This window comes from Mirounga leonina, unplaced genomic scaffold (genome assembly GCF_011800145.1).
Source record: "Mirounga leonina isolate KUSES-001 unplaced genomic scaffold, KU_Mleo_1.0 Mir_53, whole genome shotgun sequence".
NCBI lineage: Eukaryota > Metazoa > Chordata > Mammalia > Carnivora > Phocidae > Mirounga > Mirounga leonina.
This window is the reverse complement of record NW_023270807.1, coordinates 33,553,376-33,573,189: the sequence shown is the minus strand read 5'-3', so window position 1 is coordinate 33,573,189 and position 19,814 is coordinate 33,553,376. Positions and strand designations below refer to the sequence as shown.

The 19,814-nt window shown below is 38.5% G+C and overlaps 1 protein-coding gene across 4 annotated transcripts in view; it reads right to left on the bottom strand.

The window, feature by feature from the left end:
• KCNQ5 (potassium voltage-gated channel subfamily Q member 5) overlaps positions 1-19,814 on the bottom strand; it is a 509,304-nt gene that overhangs the window by 220,863 nt on the left and 268,627 nt on the right. Inside the window, exon 1 of one of the 4 annotated variants that reach the window (XM_034991527.1) lies at positions 19,133-19,529. The exons of the other annotated variants lie outside the window; for them this stretch is intronic. The gene's annotated coding sequence lies outside the window, so the exon portion shown is untranslated. Of the gene's footprint in view, positions 1-19,132; positions 19,530-19,814 lie in introns of those variants that run through there. 4 annotated transcript variants of the gene reach the window in all.

Sequence of the window (19,814 nt, the reverse complement as noted above, 5' to 3'; positions counted from 1 at the left end):
GAAAAGTTTGTAGAAGGAGGCTGGTCATATTCATGAAATGCTGCTGTAAGGTAGAGTGAGAGGACAGAGATGATGCCATTGAATTTGGCATCGTGATGATTTTGAATTTGGTAAAAGCAAAGATGGAAGCCCAATGGGAATGAATTAGAGTGACCAGGAAGCTAAGGAAATGGCCGTGAAGAGGAACAGAGTAGGCAAAAGCTGGATGGGAATCTGAGATCTGAGTTGTTTGCTTTTTTTTTCTTTTTCTTGTTTTAAATGAGATATTAAATCATGTTTAACAGCTGCTAAGAATGATGGACGAGAAAGGAAAAAAAACCAATAATGCAAAGGAGAGAAGGTTTGATGCATCTGTCCCTGAGTGTTGAGAAGTATACTTAGCAAGGGTGTGAGGACCCATTTGAGACAAATGGTCAAGAATTTGAGGGAGATCAGTCAGCATGGTGTGTGATTTTCTCCGATGAGGACAGGAGGAGGCCAGTACTTGGGTTTAGTCAAGGCTGGAGTTTTGTTGAGAGAGGGGATTGCAAGAGAGTGTCATAGTGAAGATACAGGGGATCTACACTAGTGAAAAGAAGGAAGCAGGCACATATGGGTGGTGATGGGTAGTGCAAAGTGTTAGGGTCACTAGATGGGATGTTCCTATCGGCTGAAGATTTAGTGGCACTGGTGACAGTCAAGTTAAGTGTTGCAAGGGTAGGAAGTGAGATGCCTGAAATCAAGTTTTCAAAGCTGGTGACATTGTTGATGGGTAGAGTAAAATAACAAAGCTGAGCTATGCAGGTCACAAGAACCCAGACAAAAGGAGATCAGCTTGTTATCAAGTTGGGAGTCCAGGGTCCTTCCACATAGGATAAACTCCTGTAGTGTGGGAAGTGCTTAAGGAGTCTTGAAGTTAGGGGATTCCTGTAAAGACAAGCCTATTCTCTAAGAGCACCTCTGATATAACAGCCAAAAGACCAAAGGTTAGGTCACCTTTTAAATCCCACCATTAGTAAATATTTTGGTTTGGGGGCTGTACCGTTTACTATGATGTGACCATGGGCAGTCTATTTAGTCTTGGAGCTTCATTTGTAAAAGAAATGAATTACCACCACCACCATTGTCATCACTATCGCCATCATCCTTAGCCTCATCCTCATCATGATCATTACCATCATCACTATCTTGTTGTCATCACCACCACCACCACCGCCTCCGCCTCCGCCTCCGCCACCGCCATATATGGGTGGCTATAATTTATTTAGGGCCTTTCTACTGGCTCTCCGTGGAACACTCTATCCCCAGATCTTCGCTCAGAAGGTGTTCTGTCTTCGTTTCAAATGCCACCTCTTACTTGAATAGATATTTTTCCAAAGAAGACATACAGATGGCCAAGAGACATATTAAAAATATGCTTAACATCATTAATCATCAGGGAAATGCAAATCAAAAGCACAATGAGGTATCATCTTACAGCTGTCAGAATGGCTGGAGTCAAAAAGACAAGAAATAACAAGTGTTGGCAAGGATGTGGAGAAAAGGGAACCCTGTGCACTCTTGGTAGGAATGTAAATTGGTGCAGCCACTCTGGAAAACAGGGTGGAGTTTCCTTAAAAAATTAAAAATAGAAATACCATACAATCCACTAATTCCACCACTGGGTATTTACCCAAAGAAAATGAAAACACTAATTTGAAAAGATATACGCACCCTTATGCTTATTGCAGCATTATTTACAATAACCAAGATATGGAAGCAACTCAGGTCTCTGATGATAGAAGAATGAATAAAGAAGATTTGGTATATATACACAATGGAATATTACTCAGTCATAAATAAGAATACAGTCTTGCCATTTGCAGCAACATGTATAGACCTAGAGGATATAATGCTAAGTGAAATAAATTAGACAGAGAAAGACAAATACTGTATGATTTCAATTATATGTGGAATCTAAAAAAACAACAACAAATGAACATGTGAACAAACAAAAAAAGCACAGAAACAGAATCATAAATATGGAGAGCAAACTGGTGGTTGCCAGAGAGGAGAGGGTTGGGGGCATGGGCAAAATAGATGAAGGGGATTAAGAGGTACAAACTTCCAATTATAAAATAAGTAAGTCATGGGGCGGCTGTGTGGCTCAGTCAGGTAAGCGTCTGACTCTTAATTCTGGCTCAGGTCATGATCTCAGGGTTGTGAGATCAAGCGCCAGGTCGGGCTCCATGCTGTGTGTGGAGCCTGCTTAGGATTCTCTCTCTCTCTCTCTGCCTCTGCCCCTCTCCCCACCCCATGAGCACACTCATGTGCTCTCTCTCTCTCTGTCTCTCAAAAAAATTTAAAAAATTAAAAAATAAAATAAAATAAATAAGTCACAGAACAGAAAATATCGCATAGAGAATATAGTCAATACTATAGTAATAACAGTGTATGGTAACTACTAATATAACATATGAAGTATATGATAATATACAATACAATGTAATATAATATATGAATAATACATGAGATGTCAATTATACCTCAATAAAAAAAGAAAAATAAAAAAGCATTCTCTATTCCTAAAACATCCAGTTTTATTCCTTATTGCACTTATGACTATCTGGAATCATCTTTTTAATGAGAGATGTTATACATTTATTTACTTGTTTACTTATATTTATTTGCATACTTTATTGTTTGTATTGCCTCTTTCAAGAAAAAATTCTATGAGATAGGGACCTTGTTTAAAGATTAGAACAAGGAGTAGCTTATAGTAATGATGAATGAAAAGGGAAACTGTAAAATTCTCTACGGTTACTGTTACTATGGGAGGAGATTTGTGACTTCAATCAGTTTAAATAGAGAATGTAGCAGTTTGTAATTTGAAGAGAATATACTTAATTTATATGTTGTATTTTTGAAGCATGATTGTTATTTATTTTTAAAAGCTCTCTAGCCAGGCTTATGGAGTGGAAGACAAGTACTGGTCAATTCACTAAAGCTGATTTGAAATAATCAGGTAGAATTAATTACCTGTGACAGATGACAGAAGATCATGAGTTGGTACTCACAGCAGAGACTGAGCTAATATAATGTGGTCAGAGGCAAGGTGCAAATCCCACACACAAACTGGGTGGGATGCTCTTCCTGTAAGAATTACGGATGGGATTTGACTAGAAGCACAGGCATCGTCCTTCCACAAGTGATAGAAACTAGCCTGGTACGGAAAGGTGAAACATTCAGCCAGGAAAGAATAGTTTCATAGCTCCATTTGACACTCATTTACAGTTTTCATAATACCTCTTAAGGAAAACCTTAATCTAATGAAGACTTTTAACTTAAATTTTTAAAATTCTTAACATAATACCTTCTGCTCAGAATTCTGTCCAATCTGAGCACCTAATGGTGATTTTCATTTAACATACTCTAAAACATGTTGGCCTTTAAAAATTTAGATTTTTTCCCTTCTTGCTGCTTTATTGAGAATAAATGACACTCAGAAATCATGACTGCTTTTGTTTTTTCAAGCTTAAACCTGTTTTAGAGCAATATAATTAATTTGTGTTTCATATAAACCTTAGTGAATTGACAGACTTATATTCTTAGTTACCAGAAACGTTATACATTCGTTCATGAGAATTTTCAAGAAACGTCTTCCAGACATTTTTAGAACACTTTTAGTGTAAAATAAAGTACAGAAAGGCTGGTGATGCTAACAAATAAACCATAAAGGAAATGGATTCCTTAAAGCAATAATAATATAAAAAGCAAAATTTAAAAATCCTATTAAATTTTATACCACATGTAACTTATATTTAATGCAGGATATAGACGTGTTTTAAACTCTTTGATATGATGTAGGATGGGGCATCCAAACACGGTAATTCCTAAGTCTATGTAGGTCTTAAGATGCCAATCATGAGGCATACATGAAAATAAGTTATAAAAGTCAAACAGGGAAATTGGTAAAGAAAGAATAGCAGCTTTCTTTTACTCTCTTTAAAATTTGTTTTTAAATGAGAACTATGTAAGCATCTATTATAGTTTTAAATTTAGTTTTTATTTTTATCAAAGCGATATGTGCATATAATTGAGAGAGTCACACAGTTACTTCCTCCCAAGCCAACTGCTTTCAGATCTAACTGAATTAAAACAAATCTAAATAAGATGTCTATCTGCTGCCTCTTGGTTATTCAGGCATTATCTATTGACTTCCTCTTAGGAAGATAAAGATAAGGCTTTCTTTCTCCTCATCTCCCTGCCACCCTCACCACACACACACACTTTTTTCTGTGCCCAAGCTCTCACTCTCCCAAGAGAGTTGGTACATATTTTTGGTAGGATCCATGTTCAGTGTTTCTATTATTAAGACCATACAATCCCTATCCTCAGCTGATCTCAGTGAGGAGAGTAAAAACTGACTGAGAGTTCTGTTGAGCTGGGTGGGCTTTAGCATTGGATGATCCAGCTGGGTCTTTTCATCAGGAACTATCCCCCTCCTGTCCCCCTCATTTCTATGGAGTGGGGGTTTTTGTTCCTGGCTATAGAAATTCCTCAGAGAACAGCTCTTCTAGGGCTTGGGGGGTGTAATCCTCTTTGTCATTGTTTTGCGTGTCAGCTGGGAGAAAGCTACCCATAATATGTTACCTTTCATTTTACCTGCCTGTTCTCCGTATAGTATTCCCCCCTCAACTGTGCGGGGACCACAGTCTGGAAGATCTCTGTTGCAGTCTCTCTAAAGAATACACCTCCCATTTTTGCCAGAGTTTGGGAGGGTCAATTCCCTGGTTATGTGGAGTCTGGGAGGCGCTCTGGGGTCTAACTGCCTCTTTGACAAACCTACAAGGAAAGAAGCCTTTGTTTTAGCCCCCATTTCACTTCCACTGCCAGGCGTGCCTAGTGTTGAGAGTCCTGAGCCTTTTGGTTGTAGTTTAAGTCAGGCTTCCCCAGCTGCTAACTTAGAATTTAACTTTCTAGGTTCTGCTAAGTCAATTACCGCTTGTCCATATGATTTCCAGGGTTGTTGTCTGTGTTCTCGATTTGGTTTCCGGTGTTCTAATGAGGTATGACCTTTAAAAAAAACTTATAGTCATTTTATTGGGATTTCAGAAAGGAATCTGTGGCAAAAGCATGCTTCAATTCACCATCTCTATCCAGAGATTCTGAAGCTTGACTCTTTTTTTTTTTTTTTTTTAAGATTTTATTTATTTGACAGAGAGAGACACAGCGAGAGAGGGAACACAAGCAGGGGGAGTGGGAGAGGGAGAAGCAGGCTTCCTGCTGAGCAGGGAGCCCGACGTGGGACTCGATCCCAGGACCCTGGGATCATGATCTGAGCCGAAGGCAGACGCTTAACGACTGAGCCACTCAGGTGCCCCTGAAGTTTGCCTCTTAACAAAAGTGATTTAAATAGTATTTAGGAAAAATAATTTTTTTTTTTTTTAAATGAGATAGTGTAGTAGTAGCTCATTCTCACATTACATTCTCCAACGTGGTATAGATTCAGGGAAACAAACTGCTAAAATTAAAAAAGGTAAACTTTTGTCTTAATAAAAGATGCATTAGGGGCGCCTGGGTGGCTCAGTCACTAAGCGTCTGCCTTCGGCTCAGGTCATGATCCCGGGGTCCTGGGATTGAGCCCCGCATCGGGCTCCCTGCTCCGCGGGAAGCCTGCTTCTCCCTCTCCCACTCCCCCTGCTTGTGTTCCCTCTCTCGCTGTGTCTCTCTCTGTCAAATAAATAAATAAAATCTTAAAAAATAATAAAAGATGTATTATATTATTTAAAAAGTGCTATTTGTCTGTAAGAATGATCTCTCTAAACACAAACATTAGTATCCAGCTAAAAGTGGCCATAAAGGACATCAGGCATGACATAGTCTGTGTATTTCCGTATAAGGACCAGGTATATGTCTGATCGTATGAAAGTACACATTCTGTCACAATAAAAGTAAAGCACAGTCAATAATGATCCAATTAACAACACAGAGCAGAAAATGGAAACAAACATAAAGGTTCACGACTCTATTACTTAACTAAGGATGACTAAAGAGTGATTAAAATTGGAATTACACGATCATCACTCCCCAAGTGTCTTTTCTAATGTATTAAGACACAGGACAGCTTGAGATAGCAAATTTAATTTAAACAAGTAAACCAATGTTTTTTTCGTTTATTGCCTTCAATCACTTCCACAGCTGGTGTGAACATTTGTTAAGTTTCAAATGAACAGAAGACAAAGTGTGTTGCAGTAATTAACTTATAAAAGCAATTAATGTAAGCAACATATGTAGGAACATTATTACATAGTAGTGCATATGGTTAATTAAAGTTTAACATAAATTAGATCTATTTAACCTTATTTCAAGGATCGTTGGCACAGGTTTTTTGCAAAATGCCCATATGTCTTAACTAAAGTGATTAACTGCATTATATTAATGACCTCAAAAAATTAGCTGAAGCCTTGTGATTTATTACTTAGTTAACAACAAACATGGCTCAAACGCTCTGTTTATTTTCAAAATGATTTAGAAAGCCAAGACTGGCTAAAATACACTAAAGCCAAATCATATATCAGTCTTCTGGAAATAACTGATACATTCCAAATTTTAAAAAAACTTTCCTTTGTAAATTTTAAGGTTATAAAACATACCATAGTTGCTCTTCTCAGATGAACTTGAGTTGCCTTGAACAAACTGAGGTCTTTTTCTCTTTATTTACTTCATTTATGAAAGACTCAATGAATTTATGCAGCGAATGTGTGTTCAGCTGCTACTTTACATAAGGAACTCTGTTCAAATCTGTGACACCAAGGAAAATTTTTTTCTTATTATATATCACCTCTTTGTAAAGATGACTTGAGATAGCTTATCAAAATTGTCATTTGTCTAAGTAGATCAACAGAGAATAACAAAATCAAATAAAAGACCAGGAGGAGAGCCCAAGTAGTTACCAGTTACTATAAATATGCATCAAATCTACACTAAATTTTCTAAGATTTGTGGGAAGAAAACCCAAAACAAGTTAAATGATACAGGCTTCATCTAGATAAAAATGAGTAAAATGTAGTCCCTGCTCTTGGTATTTCCTGTCACGAGGCTGTGTCTAATATTAACAACTACCAAATGATTTTCTTGATGTTCCCTATTAATTTTATTAACATTTACACTTAACAAATTGTACAGACTTCAAATTAACCTGGATGAACGAACAGTTTTAATGTTCTGGATTGTGAATATTCTTATCCTGGGCCATTTTCCTCTACCCTATTAAATATCTGTTCCAATCTATTACATATTTTTTTCAATCTATCATATTCTATACATTCCATTCAGTACAACCAAAGGTTTGTAAATGGGCAGCTTTGCAGTTTAAAATCTCATGAAACACATGGAGTTGATTTTGTAATTCCAAAAGATAAGATTCTTAATTAATATATTTTAGATATCAATAAATAAGAGACTATGCCACAGATTTCCTTGCGCCCAGATAAGTGAGAGTGAATTTTCTGGCACTTTATGTGCCTGTGGGAGGCTTAGGAGGAGTGGGTAGTTCACACTGCCCATTTGGTCTTACTCCACTAAACTTTATATTCTCTTTCCTTTGGTTAATGGACACAAGCTTTCAGCCCTCTGCTCCTCATCCACATCAATGAGGCATTTGATTAATGATCACTCTCATCTCAATTTTATAAATGCAGAAGAAAACTTAGTCTCAGCACTGTATTTTATAATTCAAATACATCAGTTCTTTGGGAGGTTAACGGACTTGTTTATGGCTTTACAACTAGTTAATTATTCTCAGTTATGAGTAAGCATTTATGAGGCTAGGGTTTTAAAATATCACTTGCATAACTGATTAATTATATAATCATAATGATCCTCCTAAATTCATACACGTGATCCTCCTACACTCCCATATACATGATTCAGGATTGGGAGCTGGCCTTAGGATGTTTTGTGAGTCTTGGAATGCAACGACCAAGCCTTATTGATCTTTATGTTTCCAACACATAGCGAAGTGTTGGGCACAGAATGTTTAATAAATACGGGTTGATAGAATGAAGAAATTAATGAATGTAAAATCAAAAGCATATTAGCATCTGCAGAGTAGAGAAATGCGTTGGGGAAATTAGCAGTTTATTTTAATGTCTAATTTCCATACAGTTAGAATTATTTTTCTTCATAGATACATATGTAGACATACACTGAAGAATACTCTATATCTGTAACTATATTATCTACCCATGGATTTCTTTTTTTTAAATTGAGGCTTATTTGAAAATAAAATGAAGATTTTTCATGCCACCACAGATCTGAAAAATATGGGGCCCTTTGTTTACTTTCTCTTATTAAAATTAAGTGAATTTTTTTTTCATAAATTTATGGAATGAGGTGGTTAAAAGCTAATAGAAAATTAATTAATATTAAAATTTTTCCTTTGTAGAAAGGATATGGATATAAATATAGCCCATAGAGCAATTATGAAGGATACTATGTGGAATCTCTAAGATTTCTCAGAGTTTTTTGGAATGGGTTCTTTCAGTTGCATATGGTTCTCACACCATTAGGTGTTCAGGCATATTTTGGAACATCCTCTTTCCTAAGTTCTATGAAGCATCCAATAAAATATTTGCCCAGTGTAACATTCTAAAAAAGCAAAGTTGTATTTCTTATTTAGCCAGTTAAATAAGAATATCACAAACTAAGAACTCTGCAACCTTTTGTATACCTAAGGATTTGACACATGTTTAAGAGATTAACAGGAAGGATTTGGTTTCTTCTTAGGTAACTTTACCTGTCTGTATTTAATAGAAACAAAAATTTTGTTGCTTAACGAATCCTAAATGGTACACATTTTTTTTAACAGGTAATTTTTCTATCCTTCCTTCTATTCATATACTTATTCCCTGGACTACGTTTTTCAAAGGTCATATTTTTTTTTTCCTCCAGTGCTGGAATGGGAATGAATATTTGTTGAATACGTGTTGTGGCCAGGAACAGTTTCTAGAGATTTGTAAGTCCAGAATTACCATTTGCAAAAATAAGTAGGAAAAAAAAACACTTGCAATGGTCACTTATAAATGACTAAATAAATGTCAATATACTTAATTAAAACAATACAAACTGATAAATGCAAAGCAATCCTAGGTAGAAAATTCAGTTTATGATAGCAATAAAGTATGCCACGTTAAAGAAAAGCACAGAATATGACTAAGTCGGCATTCATGCTATTTACACCATCATCTTTAAATATTTTCTTCCCCAATAGGAAGAAATTACCCAGATTATCCTCTCTCTCTCCCCATTGTTTTTCACTTCTGAATACTGAAATGATTGTACACATTTTGAGGCACTGAATTTATTTGAAATTCTTATTGTGCTAGTTTCATTGTCACCTACATCGGGCTTAAAATCATTGTAGAACTGTCTAGGCTCTCCAGAGTCATAGGAGACACATGAAAAAATAAGTTATAAAATACGAGATGACTTGCTTCTGATTTGTACTATAAACAAATTAAACAGTTTTCCAAAATGAGATATGAACAAGTCATATTTTCTGAAAAAAGATTTAAGCTTGTCATAGCTGAAATATTTGAGAAGCTCAGTGGGACTTAGGCCAGGGATATTTGCCACATACTAAAACTACAGAATTCTAGGTTGTAAAAGTTTTAGCATTTCCACATGGCTAATAAAGAACCACTAAGTACTACTGAAACTACTATAAAATTTCCTGCTGTGAGACCAAAGTTAGCCAGTTTTGTAGAATTTAATTCCTTGTGTCAATGTTTTGTGAGGCTTCAATTTTTATTTTTTAAATGAAGCCTCGGAGTCTGGACTCCTATCTAAACATTTACCAAGTAGTTAAAATGATTTGTTGAACTTAAAAGATAAGAAGTTGCTATGGTAATGAGAAACTTGTTGGAGCATATCATTTGTCCCCTACATGTTTTTAATAAAAATACAAGCCTTATTTTTCCCTTAAAAATGTTACATGAAGAGGACTCTGAATTTTCACAGTTAGAGGCATTCCTCCCCACTTCCCAAATAATTAAATTGAAAATTCCAAGGAAGCTTAGGGTTGTTGGCACCTCTTAGATATTGCTTATTGCCTTTTAATATAATTTGAGGCTTAGGGAGTCATTAGGTACCACTGCTTACATAACTAGCTACGTGATCAGAAGTAATAATTATAGTTAAAAATAAACGGACTTTCAGAAACCAGAATATAATGCCAGAGAGAAGAGAGGAAAGTGGAAAGAAATGATGCCTCAGCAAACACTATGAACAGATGTTTCCCATAAACAAAGTAAGCATGTTAGTTTTTAACACAGTGCAACTTTTCATGAGCTGATAATTTCTTGCAGCAGTAATATTAATTAATCTTTCTCAATCCAGTTCTGTTTCCCAAACCAATAAAATTCCATGAGGCGGAGCTGTTTATCATCTTCCCTGGCAGTGAATGGAATGAATGAATGCGGCTCCCTGAAGGCAAAAGAGCGAGCAAGCAAACACCCCATCTCTGCTTTCAGTCTCCACCTCCTGCCTGCAGAGGACCACTCCTGGTTCCACCATATTGCTGAGATGCAGCCTCTTTGGGCTCCCTGCTACTTCTCTTGCCTTTCCATATCTGTTTTCACCACGGTAATGGAGTAATCTTGTTACAATATCCACTGGACCACACATCTAAGTGTAAAACCCTTAGATGGCATCTCATTACATTTCACATAAAATGCAAAGCCTTTGCCCTAGCTTACGAGGTTCTAGGCAATCAGTGACTATCCTTCAGCAGTATCTCCCCTTTCCTGGCAAGGCTCCAGGTTCCTTGAACTACTAAGAGAGCGCCTCCCTCACACAAATTGTTCTCTCTCCCCAGAATTCTCCTTCACCCTTGCCTGGATGATGGCAACTTTCAGATTTCAAAAAGGTTACCTTGTTCTTTCTCCCTTCTGTTGTAACCATTTATTTTTCCTCCAAAGCCCATAGCATGAGTTTTAATGATATACCTATTGGATTTTTTTTTTTTTTGATTCTATACCCTCAGTGTATTATATTCTCCATGAGGCCACACACTGAGACTTGCCTGGATCATGTCTAGAAGAGCAACTGGCACAGAGCAGGTGCTCAATTTGAAAATGGTTAGACATACGTATAAATGAATGATTATTTGCAGATCCATTCTGATGATCTTGGTCTCTTAGGGATAAAACTACAAGATACAAAAGAACTAGCTGTGTCATAAAGCATTTAATTAATTGATTTAGATGCTAGACTGCTGTTTTGACTGATTTTTATACCCATCTTTACTGAGTTGACAGATTTGGATTTAAGATCTCCATTTAGGAACTCATCTAGATTTCCAAAGCTCCACATACATTGATATTTTGCTACTTTCCCATTCTCCCTTATTCACAGTTAGCTACATGAGAACATCCTTATTCAGAATGTCGGACATACTTATTTATACACCTTTCTGAAAGAAAATCATTACAAGTATTGTTCTTTTTATTAAGGGTTGTTAACATTTTACTGAAAGACAATTTTCAATGGCAGATTCTGCCACATATTAGCAAATAAAAACAAACATTTTCATGGTTTATAAAATGGATTCAGAGGATCATGCTTTAAAATGATAAATTATGAGAAGAAACAATGGAATAAAAGCACCCTCTCTTCCTTTTTCAAATACTCCAGGGAACAAAAATAATTAAAACTTGGCTCAGATCATGAGCACAGGTTTGTGAGATTTGAAAGCAAGAAAAAAAAAAAAAAAGAAGAAACATGAAGGACTGCCAGGGACTTCTTACTACCTCTTCTCTTATCACTCTTCACCTGTGGTACCAGCTGTCCTGGTTTTAGAACGGAAAATACCACATCCCAAGAGACTAGTTGTCGGCAAACCGGGACAGCAATTGCTCACCCTACGAGAGAGGTCAGAGGGTGAAGGTGTGTGTCACAGGGTGGAGAAGCGAGGGTGAGAGAAGAGAAGAATCCTGCATAGCTCTGGGATGGGAAGGGAGGGATCTGCTACTTGAGGGAAAGCTTTGAGCTTGATTTCAAAATAACACACTGAGCTCAACACAGAGCTGGTCATGTGTTGTGGGGGACAATCAGATGGGGGGAGTTTGGAAGGACAAGATGGTATCCATAACCAAAGTGGGAATGGGATTGATGGGATACAAGACACACTATCTTCAAAATATGGCACCTTGGCATGCTGAATATTTTAAGCTGAAGGAATTTGAGAAAAAGGCAGAAGCAGGGAGGTCACTCTGACCTTCCCATCCCTTCTTCCCTGCAATATGTTATAAAACCCTCATGTAAGAGGTGCCCTCCTTATACCTGGAAGAAAGGAGTATCCTTATCTCTAAAGATGAAGGGAACTGAAAGAATCCTAACAAACAGGCCTTGCTAAGTTTCCCTCCATTTACTACAATTACCCATAAAAGTATACAGGTCTAACTGTATCTTTGGGTCTTCATTTCCTAATGAAGGATCCCATGTCACATAAAACTTACATTAAATAAATTAGTATGTTTTTCTCCTGTTTATCTGTCTTTGTCAGTTTGTGTTTCAGACACAGCCAGGGACTCTGAGAGTGTCAGTGAAAACTTTTTCCTTCCCACAGGACCCAGCCAAGAAGGCAATTTTACCTCACGTTGAAGACCTCTAAGAGGGATTTTAGTGACTCTCCTTTTGACATTTAAAAACATTTTTTTATCTATTCATTTATTTGAGAGAATGAGAGAGGAAAGGGATAGGGAGAGGGAGAGAAAGTCTCAAGCAGATTCTGTGATGAGCCCAACCCAGGGCTCATCTCAGGACCCTGAGATCATCACCTGAGCTGAAACCAAGAGTCCGATGCTTAACTGACTGAGTCACCCAGGCACCCCTTGACTTTTATATAGAACAGTAATTCTATCACTTGATAGTTCCAATATTAATTAATTAATTTCTGTTCAGAAGAGAATTGCTCTTTCTGCTGTATAGTTTCAGAAAAATGTCATGAGTTCACCTCTCAGCTACACTGGAAGTTATTTTGAAAATGGTAAATTGCAGATAAGCATGTTATGGCATATAATGATTAGAAGGTGAACTGTAAGAAAACTTTTCACATTATTGAATTTTATTGATGTTACCCATGAAATATCAAGAAATGTTCTAGTTTAGTAAACTTTGACCGCATTATTTTAATACCTTTTTCCAAACTCATCTTGACCTGCAAAGGAAACCACTGTGTTTAAAATCATCCCTGAAGACAAAAACTGTGTTTATAATTCTCTTTCATTTAAAGTAATTAAAGCACAGGCACAAAAGTTGTATGCTCTTCTATTAAATAATCCACTAGTATTGACTGAACATTTGCTATATGCTTGTTAGGAAGTTTATACATACAACATGACCACAAACATGAAGCCAGTCTTAATACAGGTCTGGGACTGGTACCTCTGATATCTTTTGAGTGAACTGCTAGTTATGCACCCTTGTCATCGAGTAAGTTGTAAGTAAATGCATTTTTCTGGCATTGTTTCCTGGCAAACCTCCCTTCCCCACTTTTGGAGTGACACCCTTTGACAGTACCAAGAATTTCAAGCTGAGGGAGCCATATGTCCTAAATTTTTCTTTACGTCCTTACCTGACAGAGTTACTAAGGTTTGGGTTCAGTGATTCAAGGAATTATGATTTATTGATACCCAGTTTTGATTTGGTGCATTGGAAAATTTACTGTCAAAATGTTCATTTCAAGTCTCTCTAGGATAAAAGATTGGCTAACACATTTTGAGTTTTATTATGAGTTCTTACTAGTGAATATTTATTGAGTATTTATTAAGAATTTAATATGATTTAGATCATGTAATTCTTACTATAACCTAGTGAAATAGATCCTCTTATTTTCCCCATTTTACAGAGGAAGAAACTGAAGCTCAAAGAGATTCTTATGTGCAAGCAAGGTCATACAGTTAGTAAGTGGTAGAGCCAGGACTCAAACTCTGATATTCCTGGCTCCACTATCTTGCCCTTTGCCACGTACTACACACCCAGGTTTTCGAAAAGTGTCCTTGGTCAATTATTTTTGGCTCATCTTCCACTCTTCCCCCACACCTAATGTGAACCTTCACACCATTCTCTGAACTTGCCATGCCCATTCGCATTTCCACATCTTTGCTCATATATTTGACCATTGGTTAAAGAAGATGGCTGATCGATCCAAATCTTAGTGTGTAGCGAAACCACTATATTAAAAAAAAAAAATCAGACTAAATATAAACATAAAAAGGACTGGCTAAGGTTTGGTTGGGCAAATATTTCTTTTTTTTTAATCTCTTTAATAACTTTTATTTTGATTACATGTTGAAATAATATTTTGGATGTACTGAGTTACAATGTATTACTAAAATTAATCTCAACTGTTTCTACTTTTTTTTAATGAGTACTTAAAAATTTAACATTTTGTATGCACTTCACATTATATATCTAGTGGACAGAACTGCCTTATAACCTTATGGTCTAATGATACAAAAAGTGACTTTAAATGTGTATATTTTGTTGCCCAGAAGTATAATGAGATATCAATACAAGACTCTCAAGTATAAAAGTCAACAATAAAATAAAAAATCTTTGTTATTGGCTTATCAGGATTCATATTACCTGACAGATTTTTTTTTTTCCAAATATGGTAGCTTTGTTCAAAATTATCTGCTAGTATGTAGCTGGAAAAAAAAATACACTGATTTCTTAGCTAAAACTTCCATTCGACATACTGTCCTGGTTTTTTTCAGATTTTCAAAGTCTGCAAGCTCAATCTTACACTTCTTCTCATACACTTTAAAAGTTTTTTGTAATATATGGGTGTTTAAAAGCTGTCAATTACTGGGGCGCCTGGGTGGCTCAGTTATTAAGCGTCTGCCTTTGGCTCAGGTCATGATCCCAGGGTCCTGGGACCGAGCCCCGCGTCGGGCTCCCTGCTCTGCGGGAAGCCTGCTTCTTCCTCTCCCACTCCCCCTGCTTGTGTTCCCTCTCTCGCTGTGTCTCTCTTTGTCAAATAAATAAATAAAATCTTTTAAAAAAATAAAAAGCTGTCAATTACTGAAAGAAAAGCACACTACCTGGATAAGCACACTGCAGCAGAACTATCGATTTGCCTCCAGGAGCAGAACACAGATCCAGAACCTTCTCCCTATCCCTTAATTCTAGAGCCAATACTGGGAGAAGAGAGGCAGCATTCAGGAGATAGTATTTTTTTAGAGTTCCAATTTGGTGTCTTTCTGAAGGCATTCTATCTGGAGTTCTGCTAAGGTAACACTTCATTGATTCAGGATAGTAGGGTAAAGATCCTTGAAAGAGTGTGTTGTGTGATAGCCCTTTAAATGTAAATCTTTTTCCAGTTCAAAGGAATAATTGAATCTGTTAAGAAAGATAGCATATTGCCAGCATGATGGAGATATTAGTATATCCCTTACTGTATTCCAGGTATCTCCAAGTTCTTTGGAATACTGTTTTTCAAAATGATCCAATACAACTTTGCAAATCTGTTTTGCAAGTTTCCTCTCTGATTTTGCTTTCAGCCGGGTCAACAAGATCCCGCCGCGAGATGCCAAACAAGAGGTCTACACCACTCAGCATCTAAAACCTCCAGGAAATCAAAAGCACAGCCTCACATCCAAGGTTTACCTGCATTCACTTCTACCCCTCACTTTTCCGGTTCCTGTTGGGCAAATATTTCTAAAACATAGACTGGAATTGGGCAAAGGCCCGGAACAATTAACATTATTCTGAGCAAAAATGTAGAACATAGAAAAAGAAAAGAGCAATGAGCTTTTTCTTCACTGAAATTAATGTCAGGAAAATGTTAAAGGCTAGAGTTTCCTGATTCTGAAATAACATCTGAGTGGCAGAAGTCTTCAGGAAGTAGCTCTAATGGCTACCCTATTAATAATAGAAGTTCGGGGGAGTAGAAGTGATCTGCATAAGGTCACAGATTTTCTTAGGTGTGGATTCCCACCCACACCCTGGTTCAGAATGCTTCCTTACATTTAAAGGGATCACACTATTATTCTGATGAACCAATGAAGAAGCAAGACACATATCATGACACAGGCAGACGGGCAGGCTGGAAGGTGAGGGGGGAGCCAGGTTTCCCTCTCTCAGAGACCTGGAGGTAGTGTTGTTGCAAGACTGCTCCGTGAGCAGCCGGGACTCGGCCAGGATTGTGGAGAACAGTCCCTGGGCTGTGGACTTTTGGGGTGCAAGCAATAGGCACACTCTAAACGCTGGAAATTACTAGTGAGCTCATAGAGAACACATCTATCTTGGGCATGGAAATTCTGACACAAACTACATGATTGATCTATAACCACAGGCAGGTTTCCTTTAATACTGGCTGATGCTTTTTCTGAAACACCTGTCCACCCCAGACAGTTTGCTGAAATCTAGGCATCCCATTGCCTAAAGTTCTATTTTTTTCCCTGATTTTTAAAAAAGATTTATTTATTTATTTTAGAGAGAGAAAGAGAGAGAGAGGGTGCAAGCAGTGGGAGGGGCAGAGGAAGAGAGAGAATCTCAGGCAGACTCCGAGCTGAGCAGGGAGCAGGACCTGGGGCTTGATCTCATGACCCTGAGATCAGGACCTGAGCTGAAACCAAGAGTCGGACACTTAACCACCCAGGCGCCCCTCTTTCTGATTTTTTTTTTCCCCAGAGGGGGAGTTCAGCAGGGTAACGGAGAGCATTGACTGAACCAGATGCCTAGGTTTGAATCTAGGTTCCATTATTTATCAGCTGCCTGATGTGGGGAACTTAACTTCTCGGGTTCTGTGTTTCCTCAACTGTAAAATGGGAAAAATAATTTTATCTATGTCATAGGTTTGTTATGAGAAAACATGAGTGAACCACTGAAAAACATTTAGAAAAGCACCTGACATACATACAGTTAGCACTTAACTGCTCAACAAATGCTAGTTGTTATTATTATTATTATGGTTTCTGTCAGCACGTTGTTGTAAACTAAATACAACAGTGTGTTGGAACAGCTGTGTTTGGGGTTTTTGCCTCATCCATAACCTCTTCCCTTAAGAACTGCCTTGGCCCTTACGGTCTGCTGAACGGGCAGGTCTGGGCGACCCTATAAATAATTTGTGCCTACGCCCTCTTCCTTTGGCTGCAGGTTACCAGACCAGAAGCAAACACCTGATCCAGGGCTAACTAGTCCATTGGATGGCCATGGACACTCAAGTCATTTGTGAAAAGGTCATATAGAACCAGAGCCAAAGTCAGCCTCAGGACAATATAAAGTCACGTGCCAAGTGAAGTTTTGAGGACCAGGACAGTGAGAAAGCAGAAGCCTGTCCATGGAGAGGAGGTTGGAACAGAAGAGAAGAAAAGCTATGAAGAGAGTGAGAGTGAGAAAGGAAGACAAGCCAAAGCGAGAAGGACAGGACTCGAGAGAGCTATCAGGCGCCTGAAGTGTTCCCAGTTCCTAGCTGTAGTCTCTATGAATCCTTTCTGGAATTCGTGCAACTTTTCAATTTGTTGTTTACTTGAGCCACTTGCTCACTTGTCATTTGTTCACTTGAATTTAATTGCATGAATTTGTGTTCTTTCATTATAATATATTACAATATCATAGGCATATGTAACTTTCACTGGATAGTTATTTAGAGGTCCTGGCAGAGAGCAGGTACTGTTGCTTATCTTCCTCTCATGTTAATTTGGTTTTGTCTGATATTCTGGAGGGGAAGGGGATGGCAGGCAGTCAGCAGGCAGTTTCCTTTGCAGTTCTGAGCAGGACCTTTGCTGTCAGCTCCATCTCTGTCTCTCCTCTGTTGCTCTGACTCTCCCCCAAATTTTCAAGGTTCTGGGAAAAACAAAATGTGTCTCTTCCTCATAAAAAGACCTCTCTCTCATGACCTTGAAACACGTTCACAAAAAATGGTTATGTTCATGTTCCCAGATTTTTGATCACATGAAGCATCAAAATAATAAGATAAATTCTTCACTGCATGAGGCTCTGTCAGTCAAAGCCCATCCAAAGTGTATTTCAAGGACAAAGCGTCACAAAATACTGATAGATGTTAGTGGAAAATAGGGATACTGTGTTTAAATATATTTGGCTTTGGTTTAAACAAAGTTAGGCTGGACTTCTGAGAGATTTTAAAATGCTAATGTGCAGGAGGAATTTTTTTTTTTTTTAAAGATTTTATTTATTTATTTGAGAGAGAGAGAATGAGAGAGAGCACATGACAGGGGGGAGGGTCAGAGGGAGAAGCAGACTCCCTGCCGAGCAGGGAGCCCGATGCGGGACTCGATGCGGGACTCGATCCAGGGACTCCAGGATCATGACCTGAGCCGAAGGTAGTCGCTTAACCAACTGAGCCACCCAGGCACCCTGCAGGAGGAATTTTTAAGAGGAGACGGCCTGTACCAGTTCTTGAGGTACCACTTTCTCATGGAGCGTGGTGAAATAGAGAACCCAGTTTGGTATGCTTACTCTGGATCCATGGTTCTCAATCAGAGATAGTTCTGTCTCTCCCCCTTCCTCAACCTTCCCTGGGAACGCTTGGCAATGTCGGAGACATTTCTGGTTGTCACAACTCGGGAGAGTGGGGAGTTGCTACTGCATCCAGTGGGCAGAGGCCAAGGGTGTTGTTCAGCATCCTACGATGCACGGCACAGCTGTCTACACAGACTGTTACCTGGCCCCGAATGTCTACAGTGCTGAGGTTGAGAAATCCCTAGTAACTTGATCTAGTAATATTAACAGTAACTTGAGGCATAGGGTGAGAAGGGCGGGGGGAGGCGGCAGGCTTCCTGGGCACAGCCTTCCTTCTCAGGGCAAAACGCCTTGTGAAAATCTCTTAAATCTCCCAGAATCTGTCCCAGAGTCAGTTCTCTGCAGGCCCCTGATGTTACTAGTTCAACAAAAAGCCTTTTTTTCTCCCCCCCCAACATTTCTCGGTCCTATTATATTCATTCTTTTAAGAATATTTCAAATTTACAACATAAAAGGGAAAGTAAGGGTGAAATAAGTATTGGAATTTTTTTTTCTAGCCTCATGCTTTCTCAAGATTTACTCAGGCTAATTTATTTCTACCACATGCCGTGGGAGATAAGCAGCAGCAGAGGTGTCCGTGGTTACGACAGCAAGGCAATTTTGAGGTCTGTTGCCTCCTTACCTTCTTTCTGTCTCAGCTCTTCCTTCAGTGCCCTGACTCTCTTCTCAAACGGAGAACTCACTCCTGTGAGTGTACAAGAACATTAACGCCGTATTCCTCCAGGGCCACGGCGGAAGTTCGTGTGCAGGAAGGGAACAAGGAAATGCAAATTCACAAGAAGGTATTAGGCATCTGTTCTTCAGTGTAGGGTCTGCCTAGCACCTCTCAACTCTGTCCTGTAGGTGACTGTGGAAGTGGAAACTTCTGACTGAGGATGCATCTCCGAGGCATTATTCATCAGTAGGAAATGACATTGCCAAAGGTAGAAATGGCCCAGAAAGCACAGGGGTGTGGATTCTTTCCTTGTCCCCGGTGAGGCATATTCAGACACTCCTTCTTGCCCCCTCCTCTAGATCACTAGTCTTCCCAGCCTCCAGGGAGGTTCCCCAGTTTGTACCCCAGGAATGGTAACAATCCCTGAAAACACTCCCTGGCCCCCGCCCAATGTAACACTGCTGCCCGTCGCTCCCAGCCTTGTACAGCCACTGGTTGGCCACTAGAACTGGCCAGCTGTATACAGAAAAGCTGTGTCCCCACAGATCAGACACCGAGAAGTCAGATGTACCAAGTATTGAAGGGTTAGATTCTTTTTTTCTGTTTTTTTCAAGCTTAAATGAACTAAAGCTAGAACACTCTTTCAATC